This window comes from Leptodactylus fuscus, chromosome 8 (assembly GCF_031893055.1).
Source record: "Leptodactylus fuscus isolate aLepFus1 chromosome 8, aLepFus1.hap2, whole genome shotgun sequence".
Lineage (NCBI taxonomy): Eukaryota > Metazoa > Chordata > Amphibia > Anura > Leptodactylidae > Leptodactylus > Leptodactylus fuscus.
In genome coordinates, this window is record NC_134272.1 from 25125914 (window position 1) to 25145816 (window position 19903).

General features: G+C 41.4%; 1 protein-coding gene and 1 long non-coding RNA gene across 2 annotated transcripts in view; one reads left to right on the top strand and one right to left on the bottom strand.

Annotated features, from left to right (window-relative positions):
• ERBB4 (erb-b2 receptor tyrosine kinase 4) overlaps nucleotides 1-19903 on the top strand; it is a 703330-nt gene that overhangs the window by 190916 nt on the left and 492511 nt on the right. The gene's annotated exons all lie outside the window — the stretch shown is intronic.
• LOC142217490 (uncharacterized) lies at nucleotides 11271-11628 on the bottom strand. The gene is made up of 3 exons (XR_012717384.1): nucleotides 11599-11628; nucleotides 11521-11555; nucleotides 11271-11298 (listed from the first exon to the last, which is right to left on the bottom strand). It is a non-coding gene; the product is annotated as an uncharacterized LOC142217490 (long non-coding RNA).

Sequence of the window (19903 nt, forward strand, 5' to 3'; positions counted from 1 at the left end):
TGAGATGGAGTTTTCAGGAACTTCGAGGGACATTTAAAGGTCTAATCAGAGAAATCTCCCAGTGTCGGACACCGGCTCTGCAGGGTGTCATCTTATGTAGAAATAATTAGCTGATTGTTTTAGTAATTAGCGGATATTTACAGCTACTACTGATTGTCCCTGATATTACTAGTAGGAGAAAGGACAGTTACATACAGATGTAGCAGAGCTGGATCTGTCACATAACTATTAAGGGCTGCATTGTTTGCACACACTTTTTCTGGCACGCATTGGTAGTGGTATTTGGGCACTGTTCCCTCCAAGCTGGACAGCACAGAAGTGTGACAACTAAATGTGGAGCAATCGAAAGTCCAGTATTAAACTTTACATGTGCCACATATCATAAAAGAAATTGTACAGATGTAGCAATCATCAATATGTCTGCAAGTGTGCTTTGGTTGCAAGTCCCCCTCCAGACACCGACTTGTTAAATAGAATCTTTAAATGGGGTAGAGGGAGAAGGTTATGTGATTTATAGGGTTTGCCTAGCATGAGTGACCCTTATAAGAGATTGTTGTGCCACTAAATTGCATTCCCTGCCCCTATATTAAAGGTATTTTCTCCCCCCTGCTGCCTCGCCCCTCCCAGATTCACATCCTTTTCATGCAGTCAAGTTCTGACTGCAATTAACTCATTCTAGTGCAGGGACTTCTTCATTTATAGAAGGAGTCCCTGCACTGGAGGTCACTCATGGTTAAGTCATGATCTGGAGTGCACTGACTCCTTGGAAAGGGTTAATCACAAGCAAATTAAACATCCTAGAGGACTAGCACATTAAAGGCAATTTCTACATCCTTGGCGACTTATGTCATTGATGGTGCTACTGTTCGTATCGCTGTTGGTCTAGAGTCTAGATTAAGGCATGGGTTAAAGTAAATAACCTGGTGGTCTTTTATGTTCTATTTTCCTAATTTATCAGTGGACACCACAAATCCATTGTTTGGGTCTATTGACAAGACTTTTATGAACATTTAAATGCAAGTATGAACATTGGCGCTGTCTAGATACGTATGCTATATAGTTTTGCAGTTTTTCCTTAGTGAAAACATTTTCATGCTTGTTACCTGAAGTATTTCTGTAGACCAATGATTCCCAATCGGTGTGTCAGGACACATTTGTGTGTACCCACAACAGCCTAGATGTCACATGCCACAAGAATTTAAGTGTTGCAACAGACGTGTCTTAAAATAACCTGAAATTATGCAGCTAAGATAATATATGAGCTGTATTCCATTTACTAAAATTTGCTTTTCTCGCGGATATTTTTATTGATTACAACGTTTTGTAACATTGGTGTTTCTCTAAAAGTCATCTTGCGGCTGTATCATTGGCAATAGCAAATATTAACTTGGAAAGATTTGCTTTAAATTGCAGAAAAATTGTAAAATTATTTATGCATTTCAGGGTGAGTACAATAATGTGAAGAGAGTTTGTGGCTTGGATCATACTTTGAATGCTCTGTGCTAGTGTGGACATTACATAGGGATTGGAGGCCTCAAAATGGGAGAACTCTATTTCACGAATCAATATCAGACTATGCCCCCCCCCTAGCCAATAAACCTGAATATGGCCCATTGACACGTGAACATTGTCATTACAATTTGCTTGTAATATATAATAAAAATAATTAGCCAATGTTAATGAAGAAGATTAGTGATAAAATTATAATTGATCATTGATTATTAATTGTAATGTACAGAAGAATACTTCCACATACTGAGTACAACCACAACATACCGTCATTTATTAATGTCCATGTCATCACTAAATAATTCCACTATACAGTGAGTGAATATACTGTAACTAAATAATACCACCATAAAATTACCACAGCACAGTCAGTGAATAATAACAGCATAATAATATCGCCATGCCATCACTAAATAATATCACCATACAGTGAGTGAATATATTTTAAGTAAATAATACAGTGGTACTATACCCTTACTGGATAATACCACCATACAATGCAATAATGCCACTATACATCACTATAATACAACCATACAGTGATGAAATACTGTAATACCACCATACAATGCAATGATGTCACTATATATCACTATAATACAACCATACAGCGATAAAATACTGTAATACCACCATACAATGACTGAATAATACCGTTATACTGTAATTAAATAATACCACCATACCATCATTAAAGAGGACCTTTCATGTCTCAGGCACATGCGGTTTAATATACCGCTAGAATTCAGCACAGTGTCGGCTTTCCCATTATGTGCCCCAGGGTTGAAGATATTGGTGCCGTTTTAACGGCAACAATCTCAGCCAACTGTCAGATGGGCGTTCCTGACAGTCTAGCTGGGCTGTGAGGACCCCCCCCGGATGTACTTGTCAATAGACTAGTACTGGGGGGGGCATTCTTCAGAGCTTAGCATCATGGCTGGGCAGTAAGGAACACCCCCTCTGACAGTACAGAGCTATGGACAGTAATGTCAGAGGGGGGGCATTCCTAACAGCCCAGCTTAGACTGTCAGAAACGCAGACAGTGGGCAAAAATCAGTAATGGCACTGATATCTCCAGCCCCAGGGAACATAACGGGAAAGTCGACAGTGCGCTAAATTCAGCTCACTATCGACTTTCTAGTGGTATATAAAACCGCATGTGCCCGAGGACATGAAAGGTCCTCTTTAAATAGTACCACTATACTCACAAGAATGAGGAAATAATTCCAACATACTATTACTGATTGATACCACCACCACCCTCTAAATAACAACATTAAACACCATTACTGAGTAATACCGCCATATGCTAAATGGACAAATTAAAAAATATATATCGGACACAGTAAGAGGTAGAATAAGCAAGTCTAGTCGTTCATAGCTGACCTCTACTTGCATACTTTTTCATTCTTCTATATTATTAGATGATACCAGCACCAGACCAGCAAGCATATAGCGAGACAGGGGGTCACATAAGCCAACAGTTTGCAAAGTAAATGGAGAAACAAAGCTAACAACTACCTTCCTTTATACCTCCCTTAGTCCCACCAGATCTGAGTTGGAGGCAGGTGCATCATTAAAGCACGGGCCCCGAGCAAAGGACCTTTAATGTCTAGGGCAACATATGACCCTTCTCCCCAAATATAACAATGTTACAGCAGTGCTAAGGGCACCGGGGGACAACGATGCGTCTGTCATTGTTATTACATTGAAATTTTCACCTCTGCTCCCATCTACCAGGCAGAAGATAATGGGAGACAGGTTTCGATTGATGCATTGTAACATGGTCTCCAGGCAATATCCCTGACTAACTTTTGGAACTATTTTCTGTCTTTAATAAAGTTGACCCTTACCTTCACGTCATTTTTCCCCACGAAATAACATAGATTCTGTACAACCTAAATTTTTAGCAGGATTAACCATAGTCCATGCAATTCTTAGCAGCTTTCTTATTTTGAGTCTTTACCCAGGTATATTCCGTCTATAAGCGCACACATCATTAAATACATAGAGTTAGAGAAACCCAGGGAGTCTCCATCTGTGTGTGCTTGGCAGGCATTGGGCTACCCTGGAGTATTCTGGAGTTTCCCTGGGTTTTTGACAGCGTTTGTTACTCATATCCAAAATGATGAGCACTTTACAAAGCAAAGATTCCCTTCTGATCCCCCCCCCCCCCCAGACCCTCCAAGTTTTAATAATTGATGTCTTATCTACAAATGGCAATTTGTGTTGAATATGCATATCGGCAATTAGTATGTGCGTGGTGATGCCCAGCTCTGGGGCTTTGCAAAGTTTTCCAATATTTTCAAGGGTTTGAGCAGCCCCTCTTAAGTGAAGTTCTTAGGTTTGCAGTAACTCCCGTGTGTATTATCTTCTGTTTGGCAACTATATAATTAGAAGTATGAGTTATAAAACCTAAAGGAAATTGTATAATAATTCCCTGCGCACGTCTGATGTGACACGGCTTTATAATGAAGTCCAGCTCAGCTACGTGCTGCATAGCCATTAGTATGGTCTTAGCTTGTATCATGCTTGTACTATATGTATATATTTTGTATTATCCATATACAATACAGACGAGCCTTTATATTAGACTATTAGTATGGATCCATTTTTTGCAGAGTTTTAGTTACTTTTTAGGTGAACTACAGCAGCTCCTGCCTATGGGGTCCACTTAGTGATGACAGTGGACGATGGACGGTTGCTTTACTTTTTGCATTATGTCTGTGCTATGGCATCACTACATTATTATTCAATTTCCTATTATTTAGAGAGCATTATATTATTATAGTATATACAAAAACTTGAGAGTCTTCAGTAGTTGATTCATTTTTAATGGCTAACTAATAATGATGACAGATTGCAAGCTTTCGAGGCTCTAGGCCTCTTCCTCAGGTATACTATACTATACTATACCATACCATACCATACCATACCATACTATACTATACTATGCCTGAGGAAGAGGCCTCGAAAGCTTGTATTCTGTCATCATTATTAGTTAGCCATTAAAAAAGGTATCAACCACTGAAGACTCTCAAGTTTTTGTTTTATATTTCATATCCACTGGCTAACACGGTACAAATATATTTTTTCCTTATACTGTACGTAGTTTCTTTGCCGTAGACTTCTCAGTGCAGTTCCGTCTGTATCCAGGTGGTGGTGCCATGAATGAATCAGAGTTTAAGGGCGTAAAACATCAATAACATAGTCACATGGGATCACTTGTACTTTCATGCCATAGTTCCCTCTTACAGTTCAAGGATTCCGTTCTTTTTTTCTTCCACAGAACCTAATGGCAGTATCATAGTGATCCTTCATTTCACCGACTTAACTCCAACATTCTGTATTTTCACGTTTCTATTCAGAAATCCATTCAGTCCCCGACTTTATAACAATGATATGTCATATAATTGACTTTCCTTGCATTTGCCATTTACTCACTGAATTCATTGTAGTTTCCTATTGATTCTCTACAATCCTCGGTGTGTTCATTGACTCTAATCCAATAATCTATTTATTCTCAGTTCCATTCATTCACCCATTCCGATAATCAGTAAATGTTCACCAACTTCTATCCAGTGCTCTGTCCTTTCAGTAGCTTCATTGCAATGACCAGACAAGACCATGATATTAACCAATTTATCCATCAGGTTACTGTCAATGATCATCTGTTCATGAATGATCAATAACATCATCAACTTTACAGAGCTCCATCCCGTCCTACACATCATTACAATGACCGGCCCATTCATTATCACATCCATGGAATCATTGCTTGCACATTATGGGGTTTGCTCCAGCGCTCTGTCCAGATATTGATTTTATTCAGTGATCCATCCATTGACTTCATTAGCATGTACATTTTCATTGCGTAGACCATTTATCTTGGCATTTCTTATATATATATATATATATATATATATATATATATATATATATATATATATACCTTAATATGCTGAACGACATATGTCACTTTGTTTTGTCATCCTTTTTAATAATGAATATTGTATAGAACACACATTAAATAAAACTCATATATACTGTATATAGACAAGGTTTTTGATTTCTTTAAGGGCTTTGCTCACTGTCTGAACCTAAAGCATCTTCCCCAACAAAGATGTTCTGGGTTGTGTAATGGACAGTGCAGACTTTTTCCGTGCACTCATCCTTATGTCAGTCCCACTAATGAGAAGGCACCTCCAGCTGGCATGATGGGATGATTAGCTCCTAGCAGAGATGGCAGCCTTGATTGCTCGCATTGGACAGGTGTTGTTTAATCAGTGTATCCAGCACCCTGGCCAAATGTTCCCTCCTTGGCACATCTCAGCTCCCCACAGACTCAGGGCATTGGATCCTCACTCATCTCTCTAATGACAGAGTACTGAGGCTGAAAGAGAATTGGTAGGTTCTGAGCTTTCCGTTGCCTTCTAAAACGAGAAGGAATTGTTAACCTATTTCCTTCCAAAGGGGCTGGAGAAGAAAGAATTATTTCAGTGATAATGGTGTATAAAAACGTATGATGAGGATCTTGTTTTAACCCCTTCAAATACCTTAAAGGGAGTCTGTCGACAGGCAAATCTATAGTTTCCAAATATGTCTCTGTTATTTGGTTTTGAAGCCCCATTTTCAGGTGCTTTGTGGGTGTGTCTTAGGTTTCTTGGTCTTTGGTCTCACCCCTAGATTCCCTCATTTGCATATGAATAAACAGTAATCTACATGGAAACAAGTCTCCAAATGCTTAATAACAGAGGTACCTCTACAGGATACTAGGATTAGGTTTACAACCAGTGTAAATACTCCCTTTAATGGGGAGAACCTCCAGTAATAAGATAAAGGGAGCTTTCACATGGGGCAAAATTGCTTGGACTCGGGCCACACGGTGGCTCAGTGGTTAGCACTGCAGCCTTGCAGCGCTGGGTCTTGGTGTTCAAATCCTGCCAAGGGCAAAAAACCATCTGCAAGGAGTTTGTATGTTCTCCCCGTGTTTGCATGGATTTCCATTCCAAAAAAAAAAAAAAAAAAGACATACTGTTAGGGAAAAATGTACAGTGTGAGCCCTATGTGGGGACTCACAATCTACATTATAAAAAAATTAAAAAAAAATTGCTTGGACTCTGGCGCAACTCAGTGCGGAATTCACGCAGTGTCCGCATGAATTTTATGCAGGATTGCTGCCAGAATCCACGCGGTTAAAAAGCCTCTCAATAGAGTTCTATGGGGAAACTTTTTAACCACATGGACTCTGGCATCAATCCCGCACGGAATTTGCGCGGACACCGTGTGAATTCCGCGAGGAGTTGCGCCAGAATCCAAGCCATTTTGCCCCGTGTGCATGCTGCCAAAGAGTATATGCAGGGAATTACAATTTCAGGCAGCTGCATGTGGACACAGCAGAGCAGTATGGCTATGTGACCCAACAGCGGATGCCGAGAACAGAGTCTTCCCCCTAGCACAGAGCTCTGCAAATCTATAGACTGGCGCAACTGGGTGCCAGAGAAGTCACTGCCCAAAAATGAAGTTCCCATCGTAACCATAAGATGCTTATTGAGGCTCATTTGGCTCAGTATATGCTTGTAATGGTTAAAGAAGTTGTTTAGGTTAAAGGAAAAATGTACCAAAAGTTGTAAATGTGGAAAAAGGAAAAACAAAATAAAAAATGGAAAAAAAAAAATCTGAGCGAGTCCTCGGGCAGCTCTAGCGCCAGCACTGCTGTGGTCACTAGAGGGCATTGACTTATTCTACAGAGATGATTTGTTGTATATGATCACATGACTGCTGCAGCCAGTGGTACTTACATGTACCGCACTAGATCACTACGAACAGTGATTGGCTGAAGCTGTCACATGTACATGTACAGTACGTCATGCCTGCAGGTCAACTGCAAGTCCGGAGGAGAGAACCAGAACAGCTTGGGTTGATATTATAAAAAAACCAAAAAAACGCAGTGGTAGCGGCTGCCGGCTGGACCCCTATTTTTCCGGGCCTTGTGGCAGCCATTACCGCTGCTACCCTGGTAGTTACACCCCTGCTTTACATCCTTGCACTAATGGAAATGTGCTTGTTACAATGACCTGAGAGTGAATGTGTCTTCACACAATGTAGCTATTCTGAATTGGCAGAGTTACGGTGGAAAGCATCGGGGATGGATAGGCTAGAAGGACTGGAGGTGGATATCAAAGTCCCCCTAGACAACATGGCTAAGCTGGAGTAAATGATCACAGCTATGTCCACATGAAGCAAAGCTAAATATAACTGCACAGCTGTGAATAGACTAAAGAGAAGGTAAAAGGTACAAAACAGATAACACCTGCAGATCTGCTGTATGCACTGAACATTAGGCCAGTGGTTAGAAGGTTATACCATAGACATAAACAGTAGTCAATTTCTTACACTTTTTAGAATACAGTTTCTGGAGTAAATCCAACCATCCAATCTAACCATATTGATAAATGAAGAAATATTTGTGATGAAAGTCATTTGATGCTGGAAGATCAATTGTACGTGTGGCTGCAACACAACATCACTATCCTGCAATATTCAGTGTTGCTCCAACTACTCAATTGTGTCATATGGCAAGACAACTAATTCCAGGTTCACATCTGCGCTCGGTATTCCGTTCGCGGAGTCTGAATGGGGACCCCCTGAACGGAATACCGAACACATCGATAAGCGGTTTGTATTGTAGTCTGTAGGGGTCTATGGTGTCCGTGTCCTTTCATTGCTCACCGCTTGTCAATGCGTTCAGTATTCCGTTCGGGGGTCCCCATGTGAACCAGGTCTCAGTCCCAAAAACCGGTTTTCGGCAGAATCTTTTTTGCCTGCACTATGTATATACAGTAGGGATGGGTTTACAGTTCCTATAAGGAGATTAAATTATACATATACATCAAGAGAATTGCACAGTATATATTATAAACCAAACATGGCGGGGATCTAGTTTTAGAGTCGTGTTCCATATCTTGTCACAAAGATTTACATTAGAGTCTTTTGCAATGTGCTTGATGCATAGTGTATTACCCCTCATTTTTATTGCAATCCAATTTAGTTTTGATATTTCAGGACTTCCTAGATTCTGCAGAATGGCCGTAGTATCTGTACAAGGAACATTCTGCCATTAGTCAGAAATTATCCAGCAGTTACTTGATATCAGTAGCAATTGCTGGAGTTTTGCTTTCACCTTAGGAATCTGGTACATTGTTGAAAATGTTCCAAATCCGGATGAAAGAAATGTGACAATGACCCCCACCCCCATCTATTTATTGAGACTAGGGTGTGTGGATAAAGCTGGTCCCCGGCATCCTTGCTCCGGTGTTGATCAGTGATGGTAATTAGGAATCTGCTTCTCCTTTGTTCTAATCCTTTATTGCTCCAACAAGCACAGATTCATTTGTGAACATCGGTGGAGCCAGAAGGTCACGCTGTGGTCATTTTAGCATAATGACCAAGCCAGCCGTTTCCAAGACACATTTGTTTTACGCGCTAATCCAAGCAGCGCCATTAACAGAGATATTGCCAGTCAGCATCTGTGACAGTATTGGCTGGTAATTATCTCTCCTCTTAACCCGTCATCTGACACAGCCATTGATGTACAGTCGATTTTATATTAAAAGTCAGATGTGGAGAGGACCCTTATTTATGTCACTAAAAAATTATTTAATAGCCTTATTATTCCTTCACTAAAAGTCCTCTCCACAAGTGATTATACGTCTAGATGAAAGGCGAGTTATTATATCAATCCGAGCAGAATTAGGCTGTAAATGTTCTGGAAGTAGCCTCATAGTAATGGGGATAGTTAAGTAATGGGGATACTGAGGTAATAGGGATACTGAGGTAATGGGGATACTGAGGTAATGGGGATACTGTGGTAATGGGGATACTGAGGTAATAGGGATACTGAGGTAATGGGGATACTGAGGTAATGGGGATACTGTGGTAATGGGGATATTGAGGTAATAGGGATACTGAGGTAATGGGGTACTGAGGTAATGGGGATACTGAGGTAATGGGGATACTGAGGTAATGGGGTACTGAGGTAATGGGGATACTGAGGTAATGGGGTACTGAGGTAATGGGGATACTGTGGTAATGGGGATACTGTGGTAATGGGGATACTGAGGTAATGGGGATACTGAGGTAATAGGGATACTGTGGTAATGGGGATACTGTGGTAATGGGGATACTGTGGTAATGGGGATACTGAGGTAATAGGGATACTGTGGTAATGGGGATACTGTGGTAATGGGGATACTGTGGTAATGGGGATACTGAGGTAATGGGGATACTGAGGTAATAGGGATACTGAGGTAATGGGGATACTGTGGTAATGGGGATACTGTGGTAATGGGGATACTGTGGTAATGGGGATACTGAGGTAATAGGGATACTGAGGTAATAGGGATACTGAGGTAATAGGGATACTGAGGTAATGGGAATACTGAGGTAATGGGGATACTGTGGTAATGGGGATACTGTGGTAATGGGGATACTGAGGTAATAGGGATACTGAGGTAATGGGGATACTGTGGTAATGGGGATATTGAGGTAATAGGGATACTGAGGTAATGGGGATACTGAGGTAATGGGAATACTGAGGTAATGGGGATATTGAGGTAATAGGGATACTGAGGTAATGGGGTACTGAGGTAATGGGGATACTGTGGTAATGGGGATACTGTGGTAATGGGGATACTGTGGTAATGGGGATACTGAGGTAATGGGGATACTGAGGTAATAGGGATACTGAGGTAATGGGGATACTGTGGTAATGGGGATACTGTGGTAATGGGGATACTGTGGTAATGGGGATACTGAGGTAATAGGGATACTGAGGTAATAGGGATACTGAGGTAATGGGAATACTGAGGTAATAGGGATACTGAGGTAATGGGAATACTGAGGTAATGGGGATATTGAGGTAATAGGGATACTGAGGTAATAGGGATACTGAGGTAATGGGAATACTGAGGTAATAGGGATACTGAGGTAATAGGGATACTGAGGTAATGGGGATACTGAGGTAATGGGAATACTGAGGTAATGGGGATACTGAGGTAATGGGAATACTGTGGTAATGGGAATACTGAGGTAATGGGGATACTGAGGTAATGGGGATACTGAGGTAATGGGGATACTGAGGTAATGGGGATACTGAGGTAATGGGGATACTGAGGTAATGGGAATACTGAGGTAATGGGGATACTGTGGTAATGGGGATACTGAGGTAATGGGGATACTTGTAGTAATGGGGATACTTGTAGTAATGGGGATAGTCAGGTAATGGGAATACTGTGGTAATGGGGATAGTCAGGTAATGGGGATACTGAGGTAATGGGGATACTGTGGTAATGGGGATAGTTAGGTAATGGGAATACTGTGGTAATGGGGATAGTCAGGTAATGGGAATACAGTGGTAATGGGAATACTGTGGTAATGAGAATACTGTGGTAATGGGGATAGTTAGGTAATGGGAATACTGTGGTAATGGGAATACTGTGGTAATGAGAATACTGTGGTAATGGGAATACTGAGGTAATGGGGATACTTGTAGTAATGGGGATAGTCAGGTAATGGGAATAATGTGGTAATGAGAATACTGTGGTAATGAGGATACTGGATGTAGGATTAAAGTAATGGGGATATTGTGATAATAGGAATACTGTGATAAAGGGAATACCTGTAGTAATAGAAATCATGGAAGTAGCCTTGTAGTAATGGGGATAGTCAAGTAATGGGAATACTTGTAGTAATGGAAATCATGGAAGTAGGCTTGTACTGATGGGAATACTGAGGTAATGGAAATACTTTGATAATGGGATTACTATGATAATGGGAATACTTGTAATAAAAGGAATGCTGGAAGTAGCCTTGTAGTAATGGAAATACTGTGATAATGGGAATACTGTGGTAATAGAAATACTGGAAGTAATCTTGTGTTAAAGGTAATACTTGTAGTAATGGGAATAATGTGATAATGGAAATACCTATAGTAATACATGTAGTAATTACTTGTAGTAATGGGAATAATGTGATAATGGAAATACCTGTAGTAATACATGTAGTAATTACTTGTGGTAATAGAAATACTGGAAGTAACCTTGTAGTAATGGGAATACTTTTAGTAATAGGATTACTGTGATGACGGGAATATTATGATAATGGAAATACTGTGGTAATGGGAGTACTGTGATAATGGAAGGCTGGAAGTAGTCTTGTAGTAATGGTGATACTGTGATAATGGGAATACTTGTAGTAAAGCTACTTTTTCGTCCACCACTTTGAGTATAAAATACTGTTGTGTTGTATGGAGGCATTGTATGGTAGTCCACAGTATTGTGTGAATTTATGTAGTACAAAAGCCTAAGTACTTCATGATCCTCCAAACAGGTGCTGTGTGTATAACACCTCACGGCTCGTTCACATCTGCGGCCCGGTCTTCGTACTTAGGTTTCCGTTTCCTGCCTAAAACACAGGCAGGATACGGAAACCTGCAGGAGACTCTCACCCATTCATTTGAATGGGTGAGAAAGCTGTCCGGCCGTGCGTGGCGGTGAGCGTTTTGCGCTCTCCGCCGCGAAACCGGGTTTTATAATCCGGTCACAGAGTCGGACATGCAGTACTCTGTGTCCGGATAAAAAAAATGCAGAAGACGGAAACCATAGAACGGAGACCCCAGACGCAGGTGTGAACCCAGCGTCAGACTGCACTGTCATCATCTACCTTCAGGGAATTATTCCCTTCTACGTATTTTTCTTGACTGCTGCTGTTTCTTATCTTCACCACATCAGGGCAGAGCTGTGTCCTGTGACTACAGTTTAGCTACAGTGCCTACAGGGAGTTTGAGGTAGTCTGGGACACGCCCCCTTTCTCATAATCAGTCCACACTGCTGCTCTCTTCTTCCTTCCCACAGTTCTGCCTCCTCAGATCGGTTATGTATAAACCCAAGTCTTTAACAGGCTCATGAAGAAGTCAGTACATGACCTAGTAACCCAACAATGAAGAAATGTTCAGGCAATTGCCACCCACATTCAGGGAAATGAGCCTTAGAAAGATGGAAGCTTAAAGGGTTGCTTTAATCTGTGACATGTGAGCTCTAATTCCCTAATAAAAAAAAAAACCTGATCAGAGAATAGACAATGGCAATTCTGGATGTATACAAGAACTATGCAAGGTGACCCCATTAACAACATGGTAAGCTCTATATGTAAGTACGATACAGTGTAACTGCGTGTACACAAGACTGTGTATCATAAGGGATTACTGTGTTTGTCACTTGATGATTTACAATGTAAGTGTTGTGTGACTAGTCTTATTCAGGAAAGTCACTGTAAAACACCTTGAGGTGAAGTCACTGAAGTACAAGTAAGCTATTTCAGTCTGATTCCGCAACAAGTTCTTCAGGGCAATACTGACATTTAACTAAAGACGGGATTAGGTTACAAAGGTTGTGGCGCCGCACTTCACAGGCTGAGCAATAGTGAGTATAATGGGAAACGAGCAGGGATGACGGCCAGGCTAGAGACAAGAAACCAGCTAGGGTGAAAATTGTTCCAAGACAGGCATATTCTATACTGGCATAAAGATATGTATATATTTACAGGCCACACATACAATTCATCTATATAAAACTATGAGAAACTTTTCAGTTCTACTGATTTTCTTACTTTTTACTGGTCGTAAAGCCCCATTCTGGATATTTTTGTTATCCAGATCACCAAGACACTGATCAAGAAACTTTACTAGCTCAGGGCTCAGCAACTGAAAGTAATATGCAAAGAAATGGAGAGAATAAAATATAGATAGAGGAGCAGGGACTGTAACCAAACCAGAGAGCAGGACTATAACCTAGGCAACAATGAGAAGACATATTCAGATCTATCTAAGAAAAAAAACAAGATACGTAAAGTGACTTATTGGAGTAACTTCAGTTAACTTAAACTACAAGTCTGAATATGATCCTTGAAATGGGAACACCCTTTTAATTTGTGGCCTACAAATTCACAGCTGCATTTACTATTCTGCATCCTAATTTTCTTGCTTGCTCAGTGTCTATAAGAAACTTGCCATCTGTGTAGCATTTGCTATAGGCACTGTACATATAAAGAATGTGAGGTGAGCAAAATTATGATAGAATAAAGTGATGCAGAAAAGTTATTATAGGGGGTCAATTTCATGTCAACCTGTCAGATATTTCATGTGAGAGCACAGTATGATTGAGGGAGAGAAGCCGAGCTCTGTGATATATGAATTTATATGACTGAGAGCAGGAATTCTGAGTATAAAGCAGAATAAATTCTCACAGAACTCCTAGGAGAGTCAGTGAGAGTCCTATTTACTCTGCGCCCATAAAGGGATTGACAGCCATCTCTGTAAACACACTGAGGGTAAATTCACACGGGGTATATTGGACTGGAACCTGAGGTGGCCTCCAGGTTCCGGCCCAAAGTACGGGTAGATGCAGTGCACCGGCATCCAGTCGCGCACTCTGCTCAAGATTAGGCCCAAATGAATGGGCCTAGTCGGGAGGGAGTGTCTTCAGGTGGATGTCGCGAGGTGAATCCGCCTGAAAGAATGAGCATGTTGCTTCTTTTTTCTGGGAGCCGGAACAAATGGCTCCTGGAAAAAGAACTGATTTCAATGGGAGCCATGTTTTTGGTCAGGATTTTGAGGTGGATACGGCCTCAAAATCCTGACCGAAAAAACCGTGTGAACTTACCCTACTACAATGAAGACTATCAATCACTGTGTGTGCAGGGTAACCAGGACTCTTGCTATCTCTCGTAGGTGTCCTGTCAAGATTTACTCTGTCTTTTACCTAGAAATCCTGCTCCAAATCCGATAAAACTGTGTATCATGGATCTCAGCTTGATAGGACTGCAAAAGATCTTAAAAAGAAGTATGTCTGTCGACGAATTGTTTAAGCGTGCGAACAACACCCCCCCCCCTCCCCCAAGCCCCATCTTACAAATATCGAAGTTGTTGCTCCTATCCATACCAACATCCCTAGGCGTGACTGGAAAGGGCATCACTGTGTAGCAAAAGATTGAACATGGTGGTAACTTTAGTTCTGCCGAAGTTTCCAAAGTCTCTCATGTTTGTCTAAATGATGGAAATGTCAATATATTCCAGCACGGTGGTTGAAAGGCTATATTTTAATAGTAGTTTTGCATTCTTGAAATGCACTGATATTTTGGATATTGAATTTTACAAGTGAATAAACAAGTAGCGGAGGCGAGCGGCATTGGTGCGCAGGCAGCTTGCAGAGTGTGAGTGCTCCTTCAGGCTGTGTATCTGGACTCCCTGACACAGACAGATCTGCGGGGGAAGCCTCCAGCCACCTATAACCTTATTTTCATTTTTACGTCGCTCGTTACAAATTAGCTCTTATTTCCACCAGACTCAGCCCTGTTAATTAATTCAGCAGAAGTCTGTATGATGCCGCACTGGAGAAATCCACTGTCCAAAGGCATTCGAGCCGCATCTGTTCGCAAACAAAGGGGAACATATTTAACAATGATACAGCTGAATTCTGCTCGGCTTCCAAGAGGGGGTAGACAGGAGAGCCGGGGGCGAGCACTGACACTGCAACATCATCATTTATTGTTATGATAATGCAATGGTATTAGGCAAGCTTTTTGAAACTTTTCGGTTGCAACTTGTATTGCGCAGGGAGTCAGCAGATGTGCTTTCTGCAGGGGCCCGGCTCAAGTCTCCTATTAGATTACTCTGATTAGAATACGCCGGCAACTATTTTCTCTCTCGTGTTTATTTTGCATTGCCCTGACGCCTTTATTGCCATCATTCTGTATATGACACTGAAAAACTCACATATGTTGACTCCTATAAGTATTCGTCACGCTCGCTGAACATTTTATAGTCGTTTCTACAGCCCTGAACCTGTCTTTACGTACTTATGACATTACCTTGAAGGTCTGGCCGGCAGTCCAGGGGTTAATGGCTGCCCTTTGCTTAATATGCAGCATAGAAGGCAGATGGTCAGCTCATCATGGGAGCGGACTGCAGTTTTGGATGTTAAGGTTATTAATACTGACATACTTCTAATGTCTTTTCAATTTGCATTTCATTTTTGGGATTTTGGCATCCTGCTGAATACTAATCATATAGGATGGCATGAAAAGTGAGCTGAATCCTCTTCACCTCTGATATTTATGCTTTTCCACTCTACCGGCATGGTATAAGTATTAATCCTTGAGACAAATTGCAGTTCCTTTTTTGGCAATTTGCAGTATGGTTGTGCAGATTTTGGCATGGGGCCTGCACCTCTATCCATGTGAATCTGCATTCAATTCAATTTCTATAAACCCCTTGACATGCATCATAGATTGTCAGCTGGGAATTTGCACCATTAAAAGACAATGAGCCTAACTGCAAATCCAGGGCTCGCCAGCACTAAGAGGGTCAGCCTTGCATTCCTGCCACAGAACATACATGTTGCTATATAACGCATGAACATAGTCTTACAGTTTGTTGTTTATTTATTGCATGCTATAAAATAGGCAAAGCCAATATCATAGGGTAGTTGCCAGGACAGCTCCAATAAGACCCCTATGACCTCCAAAAAGAGACCCATGTCAAAAACTGATCGGCAGGCAGTCCCTGTGATAATGTAAGGAATCCAAAGTGCCCAGTAAAAGTATTGCTTTAGATGTTGCTGCTGTTGTACTGGAGACCAGAAGGTGGAGCTGGTGAGAATATATCACGCACAGTATTCATTTTCAATAAGTTGGGCAAAATATATTCATATTACAGCAATATCTGCCACAGTAATGTTGCCGTTCCCCTTGACTATGTTAGCATTTTGCAATGTGAACTTATAATTTACTAGACATTTTCTATGAACATTTTAGGATGAACAAAACATTCTAAGGCTAAGGCCCTACGCACTGCGGTTCTTTCCACAGCGCTTTTAAGAGAAAGTTCACAGAGTTTTCCTCTGCGTACTTTCTCTTAACATTATATCTATGGGAAAGTCGCCGGCGTTTCCGTAGATATAATTGACATGCTACGATTTGCAAATCTCTTCCACAAAGTGGGCATGGGATTCGCATGAATCCCATCCCCTTTGCTTGCACTGTAAAACGCCGCAATTTTTCCTGCAGCGTCTCCACTGCGGGCAAATCGCGGCGTTTATGTCCCGTGGGGCCCCGGCCTTAAATAGTTGGCGGTAGAAGCAAATTCCTCTTATTTGTATTCCTTACCCAGAATTCTTAGCAGGGCATGCATGGTCTAATAAGTCCCAGAATATTGATAGACATTACCCCTTCTAACCCTTTAAATGCAAAAATGGCAAATCCCCACTTTCACTACAATATGTCCTATCCTTTGTTCCCAAAAGGGCTAAGCTGAAGTGAGTTATGACAGAACATGCATGCTTGGCTGGGATGAGCATGCATGTATATAGTCGAATGAACATTTGACGGAGACTGTATAAGCCACCTTATTTAATAGTTACAACTGGATCTGAAATTATATTGGTTGTCACTTATGCGATTTGGTGAATTTGTACATAAATTAGTGCATGTACATAGGGATTTGCCTTACAATTATTAATACTGACCCTGAGAACCCATATTTTTTTTACTATGGAACTGTGGCCCTTAGATTTGAGACACTAGACAAACACATTCAAATGAATGGGTTTCAAAAGTGACTGCCGGCTTCTGTCTCCTGTCCAGTTTCTCGGGCAGAAGACGGAAACAAAAAGCGGAGACTGGGGCGCAGATGTGAACCCGGCCTTATCTGGAGATAAGTCTCGGGCACGGATGGCTTTATTGCAGGGACACTAAACCCCTGGTCCATGAGGGCCTATGGGTGGCTTCATGTCCCAAATCACCCTGATAGATTCCCTTTAAAACAATGGCATGACCATAAAAAAACAAGTCCCATGATGGGTTTTCTAGGTATCTCAAGACATGGAAGTATCTCAAGACTAATTTTTATGCAAGTTGAAGTACTAACTATTATGTCAGTAGTCAGGATTAGTCAGGCAGCTGCACAGATCATAGACACCAATATCTAAGTAAATATTGTATTCATTTAGCAGGATTTCTATGGATGTACTAACTCGTTTCCAGCCCCAGTCCCTATTATATGGAGGAACGGACATGAAAGAAACTTTTATAAACTTAGATAGTCGGCCTCTACAACTTCATTTCCTAAATGATCGGAACAATAATAATAATCTCGGTAACTGTTTTCACATCAACATTGTCTCATTTCTTTATTCTCACTTTTACTGATTCATTTTCTGCCCAGCAAGGGACAGAGAGCGTTTTGTGAGAGTAGGAGATGAGGATTGATATTAATGAATTCTCCAAAGTCGCTATTATTATTATTGACTCTTTGTAAAGCTGTGTGGATTACCCCCTAGGTAGAAAGAAATCTTCTGATTAATGTTGTAACATAGCGCACACCGTGTTCTACATTACACATTACACAAGCAATCGAAAAGAATTGGGGTCTTGCAGGAGAGGGTTTGCAAGGAGTTATTATCACCTTTCCTGGACCATAAATCTGTTGCATTACTAGACTGTCTAATCTAACGTTATACCTAGTACTTGGCCTAGTTTACGCCATTTCCTGCAATGTCACTCCTCTTTCTACGAAGCCACTCTCCTTTATCATCCAATCCATGAAAATGTCTGAAAAGCATCTAAAACACTTGTGGAAGACATGTTAGATTTGCACCAGAATCTAGTAAATGTCTCTGATTGTATCGTTGGTCAGACAGGAAATACTTTGCGTACCATGCTGTAAAAGTATGGGGCAGGGTTTAGGATCATGGTATCACCATTCAGGGGCGTAACTACTGGGGTAGCAGCGGTAACAGCAGCCACAGGACCCGGGACATTAGAGGGCTTAATGGCAGCCACTACCGCTTTGGATTTTTTTTATAGGCCGTAACTCCAGCAGGTAATGGGCCATTTTTACTTACCGATCCTGGCTCCTGCTCACAGTCGCCGGTGCTTCCTCTTCTGCGGAGGTGGTTGTGAGCAGGAGCCAGGATCGGTAAATAAGGGCACAGCCCATGGACCCCACAAACACCACTATCATAATACTCTGAGGTCCTTTCAGACCCCCCCCCCCCCCTGAGTATAATGATTAGAGGCCCAAGAGAGGTGAGGATAACATAAATAACACAGTTACTTACCTCTCCTGGCTCCGGAAGGCTTCAGGCAGCGCCGCACCTCCCATGAGGTAACCTGAAGTGACCGCTTCAGGCGGCACTATGCCAGGGCCCCGGGGAGGGTGGCATTTTTGCTTATCTAAGCCAGTCCAGGACAAGCTGTCCTGTACCGGCTTAGCATCACTGAGCGGTGGATTGGAGAGACCGCTTGAGCAACGTTGCTCCAGCGACCTCCCCTCACGCTCAGGCAGAGAGCAGGTCCTCCCCGTGCCTGCTCTCTGCCTGCTAACGCCGCTCTGCCACATCCCCTTCGCTTTTTGTCATCAGCCTCGGGCAGCAAAAAAGGCAGGTTCACCCCTGGCTTCAGGCCTACTTGTGTAACATCCCAGACGTCACGTGGGCTGGGGCTTGTGTCCTTATACATGACATAATTTATTTTCCTTTTTATATCAATGAGACCTTTTATTTCATGTGTATTTAACATTTGTATTCCAGAATTGACATCTAACCCATTGAGGGACTGGCATAGATTTCTAAATAATGCAAAACATTTTTACACCATGGGTTATAATAAATCTGTTGAGATGAAATGTCCCCAGCCCCGGGCCCGCCTTAGCGGTAGGTAAATTCAACAACGTGGCTGCAATAAAGGGCCTTTGGCCAAAGATGCCCCATATTTATGCCCATCTATGGCAGAACCCCCTCCCCCTCTTCAATTCTGCTAACAGATTCGCTTTAAGTTTTTACCGCTATTTTACATATCCTGTAATAAAAGTCAGTCAATGACTCTTGTATATCATCACCTAATTCTTAAGACTGATAGTAATAGATGAGTTAAAAAGTACAATTCAGTCTCCTGGAAATGGTCTAATGAACATTATTAAAATAAGCCGGGTTTTTCTATTACATAGCTCATTTATCATAGCGATTAAGTATGTAATTAGTTGTATTAAGTCAGCAGATCTGCAGCCTGTTTGCTGTCATATAACTTTCATACGTATAATGTCTGGGGCCAGGATTTTATTCTGAACGGTGACTTTTACCGACTGAAAAAAATCCATAAAAATACAGAATATTGTCAACTGGGTGTTGGGTGAACAACGTAAGCAAACAAGTGCACGTATGTAATAAGTAACCACATTGCTGGCATATCCCCGCTAACATTGTGAAGTGTATATTAACATGAAAATGTAATAAAGTAAAAAGCAATTATATTTCAAGGTTTCTCCCGTAGAGCATAATGG